At 37.5% G+C, this 18,042-nt stretch overlaps 1 protein-coding gene across 1 annotated transcript in view; it reads right to left on the bottom strand.

Moving 5' to 3' along the window:
* Window positions 1–18,042, bottom strand: part of EPB41L4A (erythrocyte membrane protein band 4.1 like 4A) — a 130,291-nt gene that overhangs the window by 111,550 nt on the left and 699 nt on the right. The gene's annotated exons all lie outside the window — the stretch shown is intronic.

Below are 18,042 nucleotides of genomic sequence, written 5' to 3'. Positions count from 1 at the left end.
TAGCTAGTAGTATTCACTAAAAGGATGTTTTCACAGCTTTTCACCCCCTTGGGTCACGGTTTTGGAAAATCTGCCTTGGAAAAAACATCTTTCTTGACAAGTTTCTTAGTGTTTGAAACAAGGTGATTATGTTGCCTAGGTGGGTATAAATACATTTAAACTGGGGATAGCAGGCAGATGACTGGTGTAACGCCTTTATTGTGTGAATGTGACTAAAGCTGCGTACACACGGCAAATTTTTCTCGCCCGATAATCGGTATCGGCCAATTATCGGGCGAAAATCTGCGGTGTGTACAGTCGGTCGTCGTCCATCGTCCGACGACCGTCCTGGCGGATCCATGGACGATGGACGACGACCGATCGTAATGAAAGGGAAGGGGAGAGCGCGCAGCAGGGTGCCGCTCCGTCGCTCTCCCCCTCCCCTCTCCATAGAGCATGAACGGTGCTGTATGTACAGCATCGTTCATGCATCGTGCAGTCTTTTCTCGTTGGAAAGGATCGTGAAAGATCCTTTCCAACGAGAAAAATTGCAGGTGTGTACGCAGCTTAACTACTACCAACTAGTAAATAAGCCATTCGCTGTGAACACTCCAGCTCCTAACATCATACCCAACTCCAAGTTAGGGCCAAACCCTAATTGATTTAATTCATTATAACCCTCACAAATTTTTCCTGAGCTAAATCTAGAGACATGATGTGACAGTTGTATAATAATGATGTTTTAAGAAATAAAGATCAGACATATTTTTACTGATATCCAGCAGTAATTAGTCACATTCAACTGGACATGTTTGTGAAGATGTTGAAGATGCTTTGCTGCTCTCCAAGCTGCTTATTCAGTTCTACTATTTAGGAAATACCCCAACATTTATATCCAAACATCATAAACACTTTTTAGCTACCACCAATTAAATGCCAATTTACTGATCCAAGATACAGGGATGTCACCTGCCTGGCTGTGCAGTGTGGCAGATGTGTGTAAATCAAAGAATCATTCGTACAAAGAAACAAATCCTTTAGCAGGAAATAGCAAAATTATATATAAGAGTTATACAGTGTATTTAGTTAATTAACTGCAGTCCCTCAAGAACACATGTAAAAATATATATTATAAATATTATTATTAACATATCATGTGTTTTTATAGTGACACAGTGCTTTACATGGTTTGGTATTATGTCCCTACCACAGGCATTGACTAAAATCCCTAACAACTAATTACTGCAGTGAATTTCATTATAGTTAATATTGATCTATCACCCAAAAACTAAACCAACTATCTATTAATTTTTACAAAATGTAAAATTATGCTAATAAAGATAAACACAGTAATTCAGCAACTGCCTTTCTTGACATTTTGCTTTCATATCAGACTGTCTGAAACATTTTATTGAATAATCAATACGATAGTAACAGCTGGCAGAGATTAATGCTGTAAAACAATAGATGAAAAGGATATTAATCTATTTACTTACTTGCATTAGACAAGAAACCCATTTTTGTAAACATATGAAATACCAGCTCTATATTTTTATTTACATTTAACTCAAAATGAAAATGGAGACCTTTCAAGGCCCCTAGGATTTTGTTAGAAGCTTTTGGTTGGAGCATTAGAGCTATCTGTAGTCCACAGGAGATAGGGGTGATAAGGGGTAATGGAGGTAGGAATAAACTAATTTTACTAACCAAAATATATTTGTATATTGAAACATTAACAGTTCTCTTTACTGGAAATACTTAAAACTCAGTGTTTGAGAGTTGACCACAAGTCTAATAGGCTAACAGGTCGAGATAGGGGAGCTTATTTACTTACTTCCTATTAAGCTTAATAACGTAACCTTCATGGCCTGGCAACATATTCAATTTAAAGAATTCCTTAAGGTCTTTACAAGCCCTTAAGGAAGACATATAACTACTCTATAGACCTCTCCAGGAAAAAAAAAAAACCTAAAAAAATTGTCTTAAAAGTTTTAAAAGGACATCAAAAGCCTTAGTGTTGCTGTTGTACTTAGTAAACTGATTCAGTTAATATTCTACATCTTGAGATTGGTGGTTAGTAAAAAATGGTCCCCTTAGATTGGTGGTCAGTAAAAAAAAATCACTTTAATCATTAGGTATGAAACTGCCTCACAATACCAATAACTGGCAAAACAGTCACATTGCACTGGTGCTCAGTGGGAAGAATGTTCCCATAAAGTCTCTTGTGTCAGTGGGTACTCATTTTAGATAAGCCTTATCAACCTTTTGAGGAACCCTGAATGAAAAAGGATAGGCTTGAGAATCAGATGATGAATATGGCGGTCACATACAACAAGCTCTTCCCTTTAGAACCTTTTATTCAAATGATACAACATATCTTGAGAAACAACTAGCAACTGACAAATTTTACATGACCTCTCATTCCTGACTTAAGCTGGAAAGTCTGACTCTGACAAAGGAAGAATAAATTCAAGTTGATCATTTAGGATAAAACCCTTGATGTTTGACCGGGACCCTTTAGAAGTCATTTTGATTTCTCAGCACTGACTGGTAGATGAGATTGAATCCCAATTTCCAGACTGTCAAGTACTGCAAATAAATCTTTTTTATAAAAAAAAATGACCTGCCTATAGAAAAATATCTTTTAATAGATTAAAGAGAATGTTTCAATCTCAAACCTTTCTTTAAATCTTCTGAAGGGGGAACTGAACCGTTAAATTACCTTCAGTAACTAAATGCAGTGGATTAAAACTTTTACTTAAAAACCTGCATACACTTAATGAAAATGCACTTTAAGTATTTGCTTTAATAAATGCCAAGTGAAGTCAAAGATCATGGCGGATTTTCTGAGCAAGGTTTCTGTTGATCATGATTTCAATGTATGGTATTTATGGTCCCATTACATATATTTTAATAAGAATACTGAATTGAATTTAATTGTGTCAGAAGACTTTAAACACAAGCCCAGTAGATTTCTAACACATGGTCTTTGCCTTATGACATGTGGAAGGTACCATCGTAAATAAATATATATCCATAAAGTCCACCAAAGCTTAGGAACATGGGGTTTGCAAAATATTTCACTAAGAAAAAACAACTATACACAGCTATTGTGTGGCACATACCATCAGATTCAGCTGTAGGAATGATCCCTTCAAGACAAAAATAATTGAGCTTCATTGATAACTTTATTTTTTTACCAGCTGCTAGTCACCTGTCTTTGATGCCAATTCACAACTCTACCACTTGCTTGATCAAGGTTGTTAGGGATCAGTGTCAATGGCAATGAAACCATGTCAATAAAACTATTATTCAACTAATAAACCAGAACATCTATATTAGTCTACCAATGATGGCCTAAATATTTCCAATAAGATAACTTTAGAACAGGTTTTCTTTAAAAGATATATGTTTACAGAGGTAAAGTGTAAATGGTTTGAAACCCCCATCCTGCCAGGAATTCTTATTTAGAAGCAAGTGATTCTGTGCTGTCCTTTCTGCCACTTCAGTGCTTCGTCTCTAATGGAAAGTCATTAGTGTCAAATCAATTTCATCCCCCTGACTGTATCTCCAGCAAGTATAAAAATTATTATTAAAATCTATTTTGATGGAGCTCGCTAAGGGTATACATAAGGGTCAGAAAATGATCAGTTTGGAAATTAAAAAAGGGGGGAGGGATTAGAATGGGATTATTCTTGGAATATGACCACTGAAAGGTGATGATATTTGACAATGTTGGCAATACAGGTGAACTACAAAACCATGCAAGGGCTTATATATAAAAATCTTAAATTCAAGAAAATTAGGATCCTTATTTTAGGCAAACTAGTCACTATAGGCAACAAGAATTGCCCTTCTTAGCACATTTTTGATACATGACTATCACTAACATCAGATAACTACATTATTGGTAGATGTTAAACCTCCTGACAGTTCAATGTTTACTGGTTTCTTATATTTTATTCTTTCTTCCTTTATTTCACCTGGACTTTTATTATTTACAACAGCATGTTGTGGTAATGCATGATAAAGTTACATTACAGCAGTGCATGGTAACATAGCATGCACACATTGGTGGTTTCATTAGAAGATACTTTGTATGTTTCTTCTGCCAGCAAAACATTGACCATGGTGCATAAAATCAGGTACCAGCTTAGTGCAGGTCGGGACCATATACATGATAGTTATATCATCATTGGGTACCCAATAGACAATAAAGTAGGGACCAAAAGGGGTGGGTAGTAAAAGCAGCAAAAACAATTACATGCCCTTTATTGCTGGAGAGTAAAATAAAAGATCAGTCTGAAATAATGTCCAAGTATTCTGTGCTTCTCACACCACCAACAGTACGGCTTAAACAGACCATGTTGCTCAACCATTCATTTCTTTAAAAAAAAATCTGAATTTAATGTGTTTGTATTTGTAAAGGCCTCCCTAGTGTAGACATCCAAAAGCCTTAAGACTGCTCATGGCAACAAAGCCATGCCCCAGTGTGTTCAGAGCTGCCACTCAAATACAAGTATTAATAAATGACTTGTAGTATTCCCCTTTGTCTCCCTCCCAGTAGCTGTGTTATAAAATTGGAGAAGCTGGACCAACACAGAGACTATTTCGACCACTCATGAAAAATAAAAGACTAAACTGAGCAAGAAGAGAGCAGACGTGCTAGGGAATTGACTCCTGGAGTAGCCAAATTTTCTAACAAGAGGCACATTCCAAGTAACTAAAAATAATTTATGGAAAGTAAAAACTATGCACTTAAAATACTTTATATTTCTGTGGTTTTATGTGCATTTCTTGAACTGGTGACATGATCTCTTTAAGCATTTAAAAGCATGTTGTTAAAGAAAGTAGTACAAAAGTATACACAGTGCCAACAGTAGTATCAGGACATTCTGACTTACTACTGAAATCAAGGACTTAAACAGGTGAATAACCTGTTTTTAAACCTGTTAACTGGTTTTCCGAAACAGATTCCCTCATTTTCAGGTTTATCTGAAAACATCTATCCAGAGATATCTCACCTGTGTATAATGATGTAATTCATTATTAATTGCTGCTTGGGTTCCTGAATTGAATATTTCTTATTAGATCAAATAGGTTTGTAAGTAAGCATGCAGGGGAATCAACAACTGGCAAATCACCAGCTCTCATTTAGTGATTTTGGCATATTCACCAAAAGTATCATGAATATTGAAGTAACTGTTATTTTACAGGTTTTGTATGTGCTCTATAACATAGTGATTATTCTTCAATATTTGAAGGAAGGTGTATAAACATTGTTGTAAGGTCTGCCTAAAGATGCCTTCATGTACCACCAGTTTTAGCATGCCACCCACCATTTAGAATAACCATTTTTGTCGCAGCTGATGCCCCTATACAGTAAATGCACCACCATTAGGTGGTGATACATCTGATAAAAAGCAGCTCTGCAAAATCACACACAATCATTAGCCTGCCAAGGAACTGGTAAAAAGGAATTGGCACTGATTTTAGACAACAGCAGCTCACAACACCAAATGGGAGACTGTCCAGTGAGCGCTCGTCACTCTCTACATCTCCAACCTGTGTTAAGCACATTTTGGTGTCCATACTTTCCTTGACCATTCCTGTTGCTATTTAGTAACAATCCCACTTCTGTGTATAAGGAAGCATTATTTACCCTCTTCTTTCCCACAGCAACCCGCCTGGGGACCAGGAAAGGGGGGCACCCATCATTGAGACTGCAGTAACAATACTGATTACAGTTTTGGTGACAATGATAGATGAGAAAGAGGTTTTTTTTTTTTTTTAATGATGAACTTTTTTTAAAACTTGCTCCCTTTTTTAGTTCACAAACTAAAAACGTTCTGAAAGTGTTAATTTTGCAAAGATTTGCATAATGCATATATGACACATGGGCATGAATAACATTAACTAAATTTTATGAACCAACTAGCTACAATTATTGCACACATTACAAAGGTATTGGTAACCATTAGCCTTTGGAATAGTTTTAGGCTAAAACAAACTAAAATCAAAACTAAAATCTGGTGCTGATAAACAGCTATACACAACATGTATTACAAAATGTTGCATTCTGCCGAGACTTCTCCTCTAAAATTATACTGACAAATATTTTCTAATACAGTAGCTTCATTACAGTGCAGTTCCTCTTTAGTTGTACTGATTTCCAGGAATAAGTTAGTGATTCATGTAAAATAATGTATTACTGAAAATGAGTGGGCCTTGATTTTACATCTTTACAACTCTAATATGCTAAATTTAACTTGTAATTATTGTAACAAAAGAGCATGTGTTGTACTAGATGCTAAAGAATTTATGAAGACATTGCATAATATGACACTTTATTTAAAAGAGAATAATATTATTATTATTAAAAAATAATAATACTGAAATACAAACATTGAAAATGTACACTTAAAGTGGACCTATCATCAAATTTTCCACATTATGTAAAAGGGCGGCAGAAGAGACTGAAAGTAAAACCAGCAGCCTCCTGGGATACATACGTCACGTGTCCCAGGAGGCTGCAGGCAGCTAAAAAAAAAAACTCACCTGCGCATGCCTTTATTTTTACATTTCAGGAAAGACCCTGCTGCTCATGCGAGATTGTGGAGGGATCGACATCCTTCCAGCTGTAATTTTTTTTTTATTATTGACAGATAATAGGGACATCTTAATATATTTATAAATGTGGTGCATCTCAGAATCCATTATCTACATACCACATCCAAGCCAGGCACATTGGCCTGCCTGCTTAGTTGACTATACATCAGCTGTGAGATGCTAAGATGCCCATTCATTGTCCAATAAACTGGCATGCAGCACATGAAGTAGAAATAGGATGTTATATTGTAATTTATGTGTGAATGGCATAATTGGTTAAACAAAATACCAAATCAAAGGTGTAGTAGTTTACAATATAAAGGTAATTATCTGATAGTCCTATATTTGTAGTTACACGACAGGTCTCAGACTCCCGGACCTCTGATCAGCCACACTGGTTGGAAGGACCCTATGTGCTCCATAATTGCCTTGAAGGCTACCTGAGAACTCAAAGTCCCAATTACATTGGTAATCACAACAACCAATTTTAATTCTTTTTTTAGCGTTGCTCAATTATTTCCCAAATCTGCTCTTTGGTGTGCAGCAACAGTGTATAGTTTCTTGCCTTTCTGGTAAAAGAACAGCTTTCCCACCAAGAACAGTTTAATAGAAGCAGATAATTTCACCTTTTGGGTGCAGTGGAAGTGTCAAACACCAATGTGTAAAGAGAGGTGGAAAACATGACCTTTTACCAGCCAATATAGACAGATATAACGCTAAAACAAAAACCACTGTACCAGACTATTTTTCCAGATGAATGTATTTTGAAGTGTACTAGCATTGACAAGCAGTCTAATAACATTTATCTAAGGAAAGGTGGACAAACGCTATATCTCTCAACCTTTCAGAATTAAAATGTAATGTAAACTTACTATGCTGTGCTTATGGTCCCAATAAATCCTGGTCCAAGCATATGTTATTTTATGGCCTAAAAATTATACAATTCCAGTGCAGACAAGACAAATGTGTAATAGTTAAACAACAGAAGTCCTATTTTAAAAAAGGAACATATTAGACATTAGTGCATAGCTGATTTGCTAAAAACGTAATGCTTGATAAGTCCACTTAAAGTGAAAATATCATTAAATTTTCCATATTATGTAAAAGGGCGGCAGAAACTACTGAACGGGCAACCAGTAGCCTACTGGCATACATACTTCACGTTTCCCAGGAGGCTGCGGGCTGCTAAAAAAAAAAAACATAGATCTTTTGACAGGCTGACCGTGGTAAAAGAAAAAGATGTGTGTAATTCAATGTAAGTAATCAAAACATAATATTCCCAAAGATAAATTCTTCAAATACATTTAGGTGGGTTTATCATTTGTTTTAATTACATACGCTAAGGTAACCATACAAAATGAGCTTCGGGAACAATATTACTTCCATTAGAATAATATGTACTGATAATAAAAATGAGATGTGAGTTCTTCAGACTTATTTGCCTGAAAATTATCCAAGCCATTCAATTGACATACACCATAAAAATACATATGTTATCTACCAAAGTGGAATGAGTGTTCAGAGGCGATCAGTGGTGGAAGTGAGCTTTCGGGGGGGGGGGGGGGGGGGGGGCGGTACAAAGGCAATTAGTGGTGGAGAGGTGGTTTCAGGAGTGATCAGTTGAGGACAGTTGGAGTTGCAGTTGAGGAGTGTTGCAGGTGGTACAATATCCATTGGGGGGGATAGGGGTACAGAGAGGTGCACAAATTATAAGTGGGGTGCGTGTCAGAGAAAGGGGGTGCAGAGGTGATCAGTGGTGGAGGAGATGTGCAAAGGTGATCAATAGTGAAAAGTGAGAGGTAGACAAGGGGTGAACAGGTGAGAAGTGGAGTCTCTGACTGTTTGAAAACAGCTCTTCACCCATGATCCATTTTTGCTCAGACTTGATTCTGGCAACATAGAGGAGTGGTTGGCATGCACCACCAACAGCAGCACCTACAAGTGCTGCTAAATTATAGGTGGAATTTGAGCAGCTCTCCTGACTATTTTGAAGTGTGATTTCAACAATGTGCAGTGCACTAAAATGTGAAGATAAGAAATCAAAAAAATGTCTATTCAGAAAACTCGACATGAATTTTAAATATGTGCTAAACACATGAAGGAGTAACATGTGAATGCATCCCTATCAGACATAGTTAACACTGCTCCCTATGTTAACTGAAAACTAAATAGCAAATATATGTATGAAACCTGAGATACAACAATTCAAAATAAAGTGTCATTCAAAAAAATGCTCAAAAGTTTTACACATTTGTCTAAAAGTTTTGGCCATTGATATGCTAAATACTTTCAATAATTAACTTCATTCAGTCTTAAGTAATTTTGTAAATGGCAGATAATATTTTAACAGGCTTTTTATTTGCAAATTTCTATCTTTAAATCTTAATCAAGATTGTCCCCAGTGAAACTACAATGTCTTAAATGTTAAATAAAAGCGTTCCTGCTTTATTCCAAGTGAGACCCTGTCAATGCTGATGTATGATTTGCGGCATCGGACTGAAGGCCTCACCTTTGAAGTGAAGTAGTTGTACATCAGGTTGTATGAGTCAGTGGGGAAGTAAATGTCAGAAGAAATTAGGACAGCCTTATTTACTCGGCAGTCCTGCATCTCAGCTAATGGATTTATCAGACAACAAACCAGACTCAATACCAGTATAGTGGGTACAGAATGTCAATAACACTCAGCTGTACAAAACAGAGCAGGGATAAAAGAAACACTCTACAGTTCATCCACACTTCACACTGGCTTCTGTCTATAAACATCAAACTCTATTAACCTTGCTGATGCCAGACTGCTGCCTGTAACAAGATGGGCGTAACCTAGCGCAGATAGCGCCAGGGTTAAAGGAAACGCTGTAGACAACACAGGGACCCAGATAGATTACAGAAACTATATGCCAACATAGATCCTTAATCCTACCACTTAAAATATTAGAATAACATTGTGGTCCTCGCCAGTGTGAATGTTTTCATGTTAAAGCGTACCTAAACTCAGAAATTTCACTTTACATAAAAGGGTAGACAACCCTTTCATGTTAAGTTAAAATTTTGTTGTTTTTAAAAAAAAAAAAGGTGCAGCACCGCCCCTTAATTTTGCCTCCTAGGATACCTACGTCACGCATCCTGGGAGGCTCTTGGGTGCTCCTTCTGCGCATGCCTGACCATCTCTGGCATGCACAGGAGGAGCCTTTTTGCGCAAAGAGAAAAATTTGCCGATTTCACGCATGCCCAGTGAGATCAGCAAGTTTTTTTCCCCATCCTACGTCACCCGATCTCGCCTGAAGTAGAAGATGGCGGCACCCAGAGCGCCGGCTCCGGGATGGATGCCGAGATGACGCGGGACCTGATGCAAGTCACCACTGGATAAATGGGACTGCCCTGCAGGATTGAAGGTAAGTGTATTTTTTTTTGGCAGGTTTTAGTTTAGTTCCTCTTTAAGTCTTGTTTTCAAAATTCCTTCCTTGTTCCTGTTTACCTTAAACCCCTATTTTTTTTCTTAATTGTCTTGTAAAAAAGTAAAAATTAGTAGCAAAAAAAAATATCTTAAGTTACAAAACAAGTGTAATTTGGTCAGCTCGGCATTATAATAAATCGTAGAGACTATAGCATGTTTCACTAGTACAAAGATATCCAGTAGGTAGTCACTGTCATCTCAGTAATTTCAAACGCGTTTCACCTAAACAGGCTTCCTCAGGGATAATATTGCCATGTGATATACGATGTCTGGATGCTATTGTAAAATTTAATATGCTTCTAAAACCATGTAAAGGTTGTGAAGGTTCTATATTGAAGCAGTATGACAGTTAATATAGTAAGTATGAAGATCTGTTCTTTGTGTAACGGAATTGCAATCCGATCCGACCAAATTTCACTTGTTTTGTAACCTAAGCTATTATTTTTGCTACTATATGTCACTTGCAAACCTTTTTCACAAGTAAACCTTACCTCTATGTATAATATTCTATACATGAACCAAAGCAATGAAATGTGGGAGCTTACCTAAACAATCTACCTTGTACCAAATTAGATATGACATGACACATAACATGACATATTTATTGTTGAAGTTAAAGGTTTTCATACAAACTATATAATATTGTTTTATGCTTCTTGGTCAGCTCACAGAATGTGATATGGACACTGAACTTCTAGCGAGATCCCAGTTGTTTTCCGTACTTGCTAAAAATGTGCTTAGTGTGAAAAACAAACCAACTGATTGCAAACACCACATTTAGGCTATGTTCAAAATTGCATCCAGAACACCAGTTCACATGAAGATCCTGGTGGCTTACACTACTGTGCTGGTTCCTAAAGAACCAGCATTTACACATTGACAGCAGGTAGCGGGAGGGAGGTATAGAACTGCTCACTGCCATCTTTATTTATTCTGTTTGGGCTGCCAGTAGAAGACACTACACGTAGCATCCCATCCAAAGAAGAGCCATGAGAAAACGCTAACTGTACTACAACCCCACCACTAGTGTGAACATAGCCTTAAGAACTGCTAAATGGAAATATATGTCATTTCTGGGTTTATTTAAACTTAAGAACAAACTTTTTGTTGCAGTCAACGGGTGTTATAAGTACACTTATCCTGATGGGTAAGTAGATTTGTCAGACAAGTCACCCAATCTGCTCTTACAGGCAGTCACACCAGCCCATCTACTTTAAGATAAACCAGTGACAGCCTACAACCCACTCACAATAGCACCACAGCCTGAGGCATTGGTCCTATGCCAGCAATTCTGGGTTAATAAATACATTGTTAAATCTTTACCGTTACATAACAGCTTAGAAAAGAATGTGCTTAGCAGTCTATACAAGGGTGATGCCATATTTTTTGAGTGGTTACCAAAAGTATTTGCAGCTGGCTGTTTTGAGGGATGTGCCCTATTTGTGTCTATGGAAACTGCACATTGTGTACAAATGTAAACATGATTACAACATTTAAAGTTTGGATAATGGTCCTACTGTATTATTGAATAGCTTTTGTTTGTTAAGAAGGCAGTCTTGTGCTTGCAGGTACTTTTCTCACAAATAGGATTAGGTTGCACTAAATTATCAAACTTAAATCTGAAATTGTTTTCCAAGAAGGAATTGGAATGGCTGTACTGAAAAGCCTAACCTTGCCATTGAAGTAAAGAAAAACTCTAACAACATCTTCAAACATTTGTGACCAAACATGTTTAAATCTAATTGTAACATTTTCTATAGATCTATCAACTGTTATGTAGGTTGTACCTGACTGTATACATAGGTTGTGTAGGTGGACATAATAGTTAATAAATGAGTAAGGGAGGGGGGTGTCTCCGTAGGACAGGAAGATGTGTTACTGACAGGTTTACCAAGGCTTATAAATTACATTTTAAGCCTTTAGCTTGGGGCTCTTGTTAAGTATTCCTGGGATGGATTGGCTAGTACCTACCAAAAGCAGTTACACGAAAGACAACTAGTGAGCTTGTGAAAGGGTTATGGATGTCTAAACCTAAACAATGAACCTAGGAAATCATAAATAGGAAGCTAGCTTGTCTGGTCCAATACCACAGAACTACTATACTAAAGCACAAATTGGTGCAAAAATGCTGAGCATGCTTGATCAAGTAGTCAGGAAACACAGTGCATCACAGCTTGCTGTGTATGGGGATGTGCCCATGGTGATTCTACAAGAAAAGTGTCTACGTAGGGAACCTGAGTGTCAGAACCTGGACCATGATGCAATGAAAGAAGGCCAGGTGTATACTGATCATTTTTTAAGGAAGAAATGGCACCAGAAAGCACTATGTAAATAAGGAGGGGCATTAGATGGAAGGATCTGATGCTAACATCTTGGCGGAAGAGACAGAGGGCCTGATTTATTAAAGCTCTTCAAGGCTGGAGATGATATACTTTCATCAGCAAACCTGAAATGGATTTGGTCTAGGATTCAAAACTTTTGCTAGCAAATGACTTTGAAGAAATCAATTCCAAGTTTGCTGGATTACCCAGCTTTCTTGATAAAAGTGTATCCTCTCCAGCCTTGGGAGCGTTAATAAATCAGGCCAAAAACTCAGAGATCTTGTAGAATCCATTCCCCAATCTGTTCTTGCAGCACTAGGTGGACCTACACAATATTAGGACGGTGGTTTCAATGTTTTGGCTTATCAGTGTACTGGCTCATAACCAACAATAGGGAGGTCACCCAGAATGCATAAAATAAATGATATTGTAAGTGTGTAAGTATGATAAAGAGAGGGCAGTATGACAATTATTTGGCTTTTACAGAATACCAACCTGCAGCAAAATGATCAAAAAAATGGGTGCACAAGAAAATGTTTGTATACATGAGCCTTAACAAAGGGAACCACTAGCCAACAGATCACATACATGGTAATAAAATAAAGCAAAGGAAATTTAAAAACATAAACCTACATACCATCTACCATATGTAAAAATGTGTGATATACATTATAATTTTCAGCTACTATAAGCTTGTACAACCAACCAAACATACAAGAGTGGGTCCCTTTCAGATTTCTTACAAACACAAGATATATACAATATCCATCAACAGGCAGGATTTAAAGTGTGAAGTACAAAAAATAGATAATTTTTCATGTTTTAAATCATGATGCAATCACACCTACACCGATCCTGTGCTTGCTGTCTGTTCTATTAAGCTATGGATTTAATGAATTTCTCATACACTGGGGTAGAAGAAGAGACAGACATAAAATAATAGGTGCCTCTATTCATTTTGGCTGCTGTGGACAGAAAGTCCCTTGTGGGACATAACAATGGGGGTCTCATCTGTAAAAAAAACCCTAGAGAAATTACTAATCAAATTTAGCAAGGTGGCAGCAATTCCAAACACCAGTTAATTTATGACTGGATTATGTGAAGGTCTTTGTTCCTGCAAGGCCCAAAACCGTGGCTGCCTGAAGACAGAGTGTACACAATGCCTTTTACATGCTGCTGTTATGCCAAATTTGCATTTAAATAAACAGCTGTGTGGAAAAGTGACACAATGTCAACAAAAACACAAATGCTTACTACATCCAATAAAAAAGGACTTGACCTTTTTAAACTATTTTATATAAACAGTTTAAGCTTGGTAGGTTTCCTAGTGACGGGATCTGTGAAACAGGAAATGGTTAATGTAATCTAAGATGTTATTAGTCCCATCAACACACTTTAGCCTAGGGAGAAACCTAAAACTCACACTAAGAGAAAGTCACTCTTAGGTAACAACAGGCCAGCATGACACCCTTGTCTAGTTCTAGCTTTACAGGTGTATAGGATAAAAGGTAATCCATCTCATCTCAGGGGTTTCTACGTTTCATGTTTCTAAAAGGTAGGTACTATAATTTACTAAGGACCAACATTCAGTAATACTAGCGCTTTGTTATAAGCAGCTCCATAGCAGTCATTTTAAAGGTTTGGAGAGAATAAAATACAATACTGTGCACATTTGATAAAGAACCATGTGTCCAAAGCTAATCAACCAACCCTATCTTCAGCAGAAAAAAAAAAACTTTGTAAATTAGATAAAAACGCAAACAAACCAAAGGCCACATGCTGGGACTATAACAAGTTTACTATATAAAGGGCTGATAGCCCTTTAATTATTATGGTAACCATTCTAAAAGTTAAAGCAAAATGTATTTTATTCTTGTAGTAAGTCTCCCTCTCTACTGCAAGGTTAATAGCCAATTTTGTCTAGATAAATTAAAAGTAAAACCATACTCCCCATTCCCACAGCTGCCAGGGCTTCCTTCTGGTTCCCTAAACATGTCCTATGCAGCCATTTCAGAACTGGTCTTACCACTAACATCACCCCCCTAGTGCAATTCTATGAGGCCTGCAGTGTATGGGATAGCACCAAAGACCTGTCAGTATTCCAGGGTGTTGGGCAGTAGAGAAGAGGCCAGTCAGTGTGGACTGGTGATAGTCAGTACCAAGGTATTTTACAGCTGAGCTTTACTTTTTAGTGCTGTGATAGTGAGAGCTGCTTTACCAAAAACTACAAAACATAATAGAAGCTTCAAACAGCTTTTCTAAAAACTTCATCAACTTGGACTTGGCAAGAGCTGTAAATGCAAGCAGGAAACCTTTTTAATGGGATGCCATTGTTCTAGATGAATGGATGATTTGATAGACTTTTTATAGAACAGCTGAAAGTTACAATAGTAGAATATGTAAAAGGAGACTACAACTCCACCTGTTGGATGGACACAAAACAGAACAAATTACATATACCTGACAACAAAAGACATTTCATAATATAAAAAAATCAAAATAGAAAATATGTACAAAAACACTCTAGAGCAGTTTCGTAACCAGGGTTGCCCCAGAGCTTGCTTCCTTGAGCAATGAGCAATCAGTGCCTTTTAGGTAATGTATCACCGACACCAATGATCCATTCCGAAATCAATAGGCTTGGCATTCATCTCGCTGATCAACAATGTCAGAGCCATTCATCTCACTGACCACAAGTTTAAATTACCATGAATTGGGCATATCATAAATATCGATAATGGTTCACCTGAGGTCTGAAAATGAGTTCAAGGGTTCCCGACTGTGTTAATGGTTGAGAAAAGCTGCTCTAGGTTAAGGTTGTCACCAGGTATTAAATACAGCTAGATACATTTTAGGGTCTGATAATAAGACAAAAATACATGTGTAAAATACAGTAACTCTACAGAAGTCCTCTTTAACTGTTCTTTTCACTGGTTTAAAAATGAACATCCCCTGGTTTAGCTAGCAAGTTATGACAAATTTAATATGATCTATGATAGGGATTTCTCACTATCACTACCATCACCACTGAAACTATCTTTGTACATTCACACACTGAAAATAATTGCAATTAACATACACAATATTACACAAGCAAGACTATGCTGTGTCCCCTCAGGTGAGATTTCCTCTCACCAACACATACTTGTCAAACAACTCCTAAGTATAATTAAAAAGAGAGTCCAGGGAGGGCAGGATACATTGTTTGCTAGTCCTGGAAATTACATCTCACACCACCAGCAGCAAAACCATCTTAAAAAACACAGAGGTGTTATGCAAATGTCAAGATGAGTTGAGTTTCTCAAACAAAGGAGAACCCTGATTTGTACAGACACTATCACCTGCTACCCAGGGCCAAAAAATGGTATATACTATTGTTATATATATATATATATATATATATATATATACACCTGTGCAGACAGAACGATTTCAAATAGATTGTATAGGATTTTTTTTCAGAAAATAAAATAAAAGAAGTAAAAAATGTATGTGTGTAAATAAATCTGACATCTGCATTAGGTTCTTCTGCAGGTCCCTGTATCGTTATAGTGCACAGTATTGATGTAGGAGCAGGTGAATCAACCCGCTGAGTGCAGCAGGGGGACCAGGAGTCTGACACTCATAAAGTTTTGGATTCAGGTTACTAGTTTCTCCTTAGTACAGAAAAGATTGGCCATGTGGGTGAGAAAAGTTTTAAAGCTAAATTCCAGCAAAGAGTAAAATACAACGGTGATATATAAATATGAGGGTTGTTTTACCATGCACTCCTATAATTAACACAGCTTTATGCGGGTCCTGTATGACAAGGAAGGGAACATATTCTTTCTCAGTCGTAGATGCCCCCTTTCCATTCATACACACTACTCTCTCTTTCTATTCAGCCATCATTCAATGTCAGCATTTAATTCTAGGACTGAAATGACAGCTCAGAGATGACACAATCATGTCAATTTGATCTAAACACAAAAAGTGTATGTTAAGTTACAGTGATCATTTAGAAATGTGTTTTTTGCCAAAGTAGTGCCCTGCAAATGTGTATTTTGCATTGGATTCCTCCTGGAAAATAGCAGTGCATTTCACGGTATGTGGGTGTGCCTAGGCACTCCTGTGCCTACAGCTTCATCAGTAGATCTGCAGTAGAAGATGTCACTATTGTGCTGCTCAATGTTCTCCTTGCCGGATGCTCTGACATGTAAGCCTTATCCAAGATGGTCATCTCCACACAGTGCAGATCAAGGCAAGGTAACTAACAGTGGAAAAATCTACTGAAGGAGCACTACAGACAATAGTGACTAGTTCATTGCACACTATCTGCCTTTTTTGGGGGAAACTTCCAGAATCTGGTTCATTTTTCTGCCTATAACTAAAGTTTTAAAGTCCAGACAAATGTTTTAAGTGGCAGTGAAAGATCCTTGTTAAGGAGACCCCAGACAGTTTATCATGATTTCCATATCTCAAGGTGGGCTCCAAAGTAACATTATACATATACAGTGCCTGGGGAAAAAGCTCTCCAAGCTTGTGGGTGCAATTGTATTATCTGGGTGACGGTGGGTGCAGTTTTATGATCTGGGGTGACTGTGGGGGCAGTGTTGTGATCTAGGGTGCCTGAGGGGGCAGTGTTGTGATCTGGGGTGCCTGTGGGGGCAGTGTTGTGGTATGGGGTGACTGTGGGTGCAGTTTTATGATTTGGGTGACTGTGGGTACAGTTTTATGATCTGGGTGGCTGTGAGGGCAGTGTTGTAATCTGTGGTGCCTGTGGGAGCAGTGCTGTGATCTGGGGTTGCTTGAGCTGATCAGGTCCAGGTTCAACAATGTTATAAGCCCCAAATAAATGAGCTGACGACCTGAATATACAGAATGACCAGGTTTATCTATCAATATATTTTTTCTTCCCGGTGGCATGGGCATTTTCCAAGATGACAATACCAGGAGATTGTTTGTGCTTAAATAGTGAAAGTGGAGTTCAGGGATCATAAGACATCCTTTTCACACATGGATTGGCCACCACAGAATCCAAATCCCATTGGGAATCTTTGGAAAAGACTTTACTGGTCCAACACTTCCATCATCCATACAAGATCCTGGTGAATAATTAATGCAACTCTGCACATAAACAAATGTGACATTGTACAATCTCATCAACGTGATACCATGGTGAATGCTTGCCAGAATCAAAAATAAAGGCGTGTGGGATTTTTTTTTGTCCAGGCATTGTATAAAAACCCAGAGACCCCCTTAAAAATATAAATGTTCTAAATCCATGTGAACCAGCATTTGCTTATCTGTAATCCAAACATAAATCCATAACATACAGACCATTTTGCTTATTATATGCCAAGAAAGTTTATAAATATATTACCTGTAATCTACAAAGAAACTATAAGAAACCAATATAGTGTAGAGATAAAACAATAGCATTTTTTTACTTAGAACAACTTCTTGGCAGCATGTCAATCCGTGATCATGTTACAACATCACATACCAATCTGTCTGCTTAAACATATTCCATAATTGCTCAGCAAGGACAACTGCCCCAGGTCAACACCAGAGAGGACTTCATGAAATCAATACTTTGCACTGCCAATAAAATACATTCCATATCTAATATATGCTACAACATTGCCTTGGCTTGCAGGTCCTATAGATAATACCAACATTGGCACCCTGGGATGGTGC

Source organism: Pyxicephalus adspersus, chromosome 6 (assembly GCF_032062135.1).
Source record: "Pyxicephalus adspersus chromosome 6, UCB_Pads_2.0, whole genome shotgun sequence".
NCBI classification, from domain to species: domain Eukaryota; kingdom Metazoa; phylum Chordata; class Amphibia; order Anura; family Pyxicephalidae; genus Pyxicephalus; species Pyxicephalus adspersus.
Note: the sequence above shows the minus strand (reverse complement) of the source record. Positions and strands in the feature narration are given on the sequence as shown.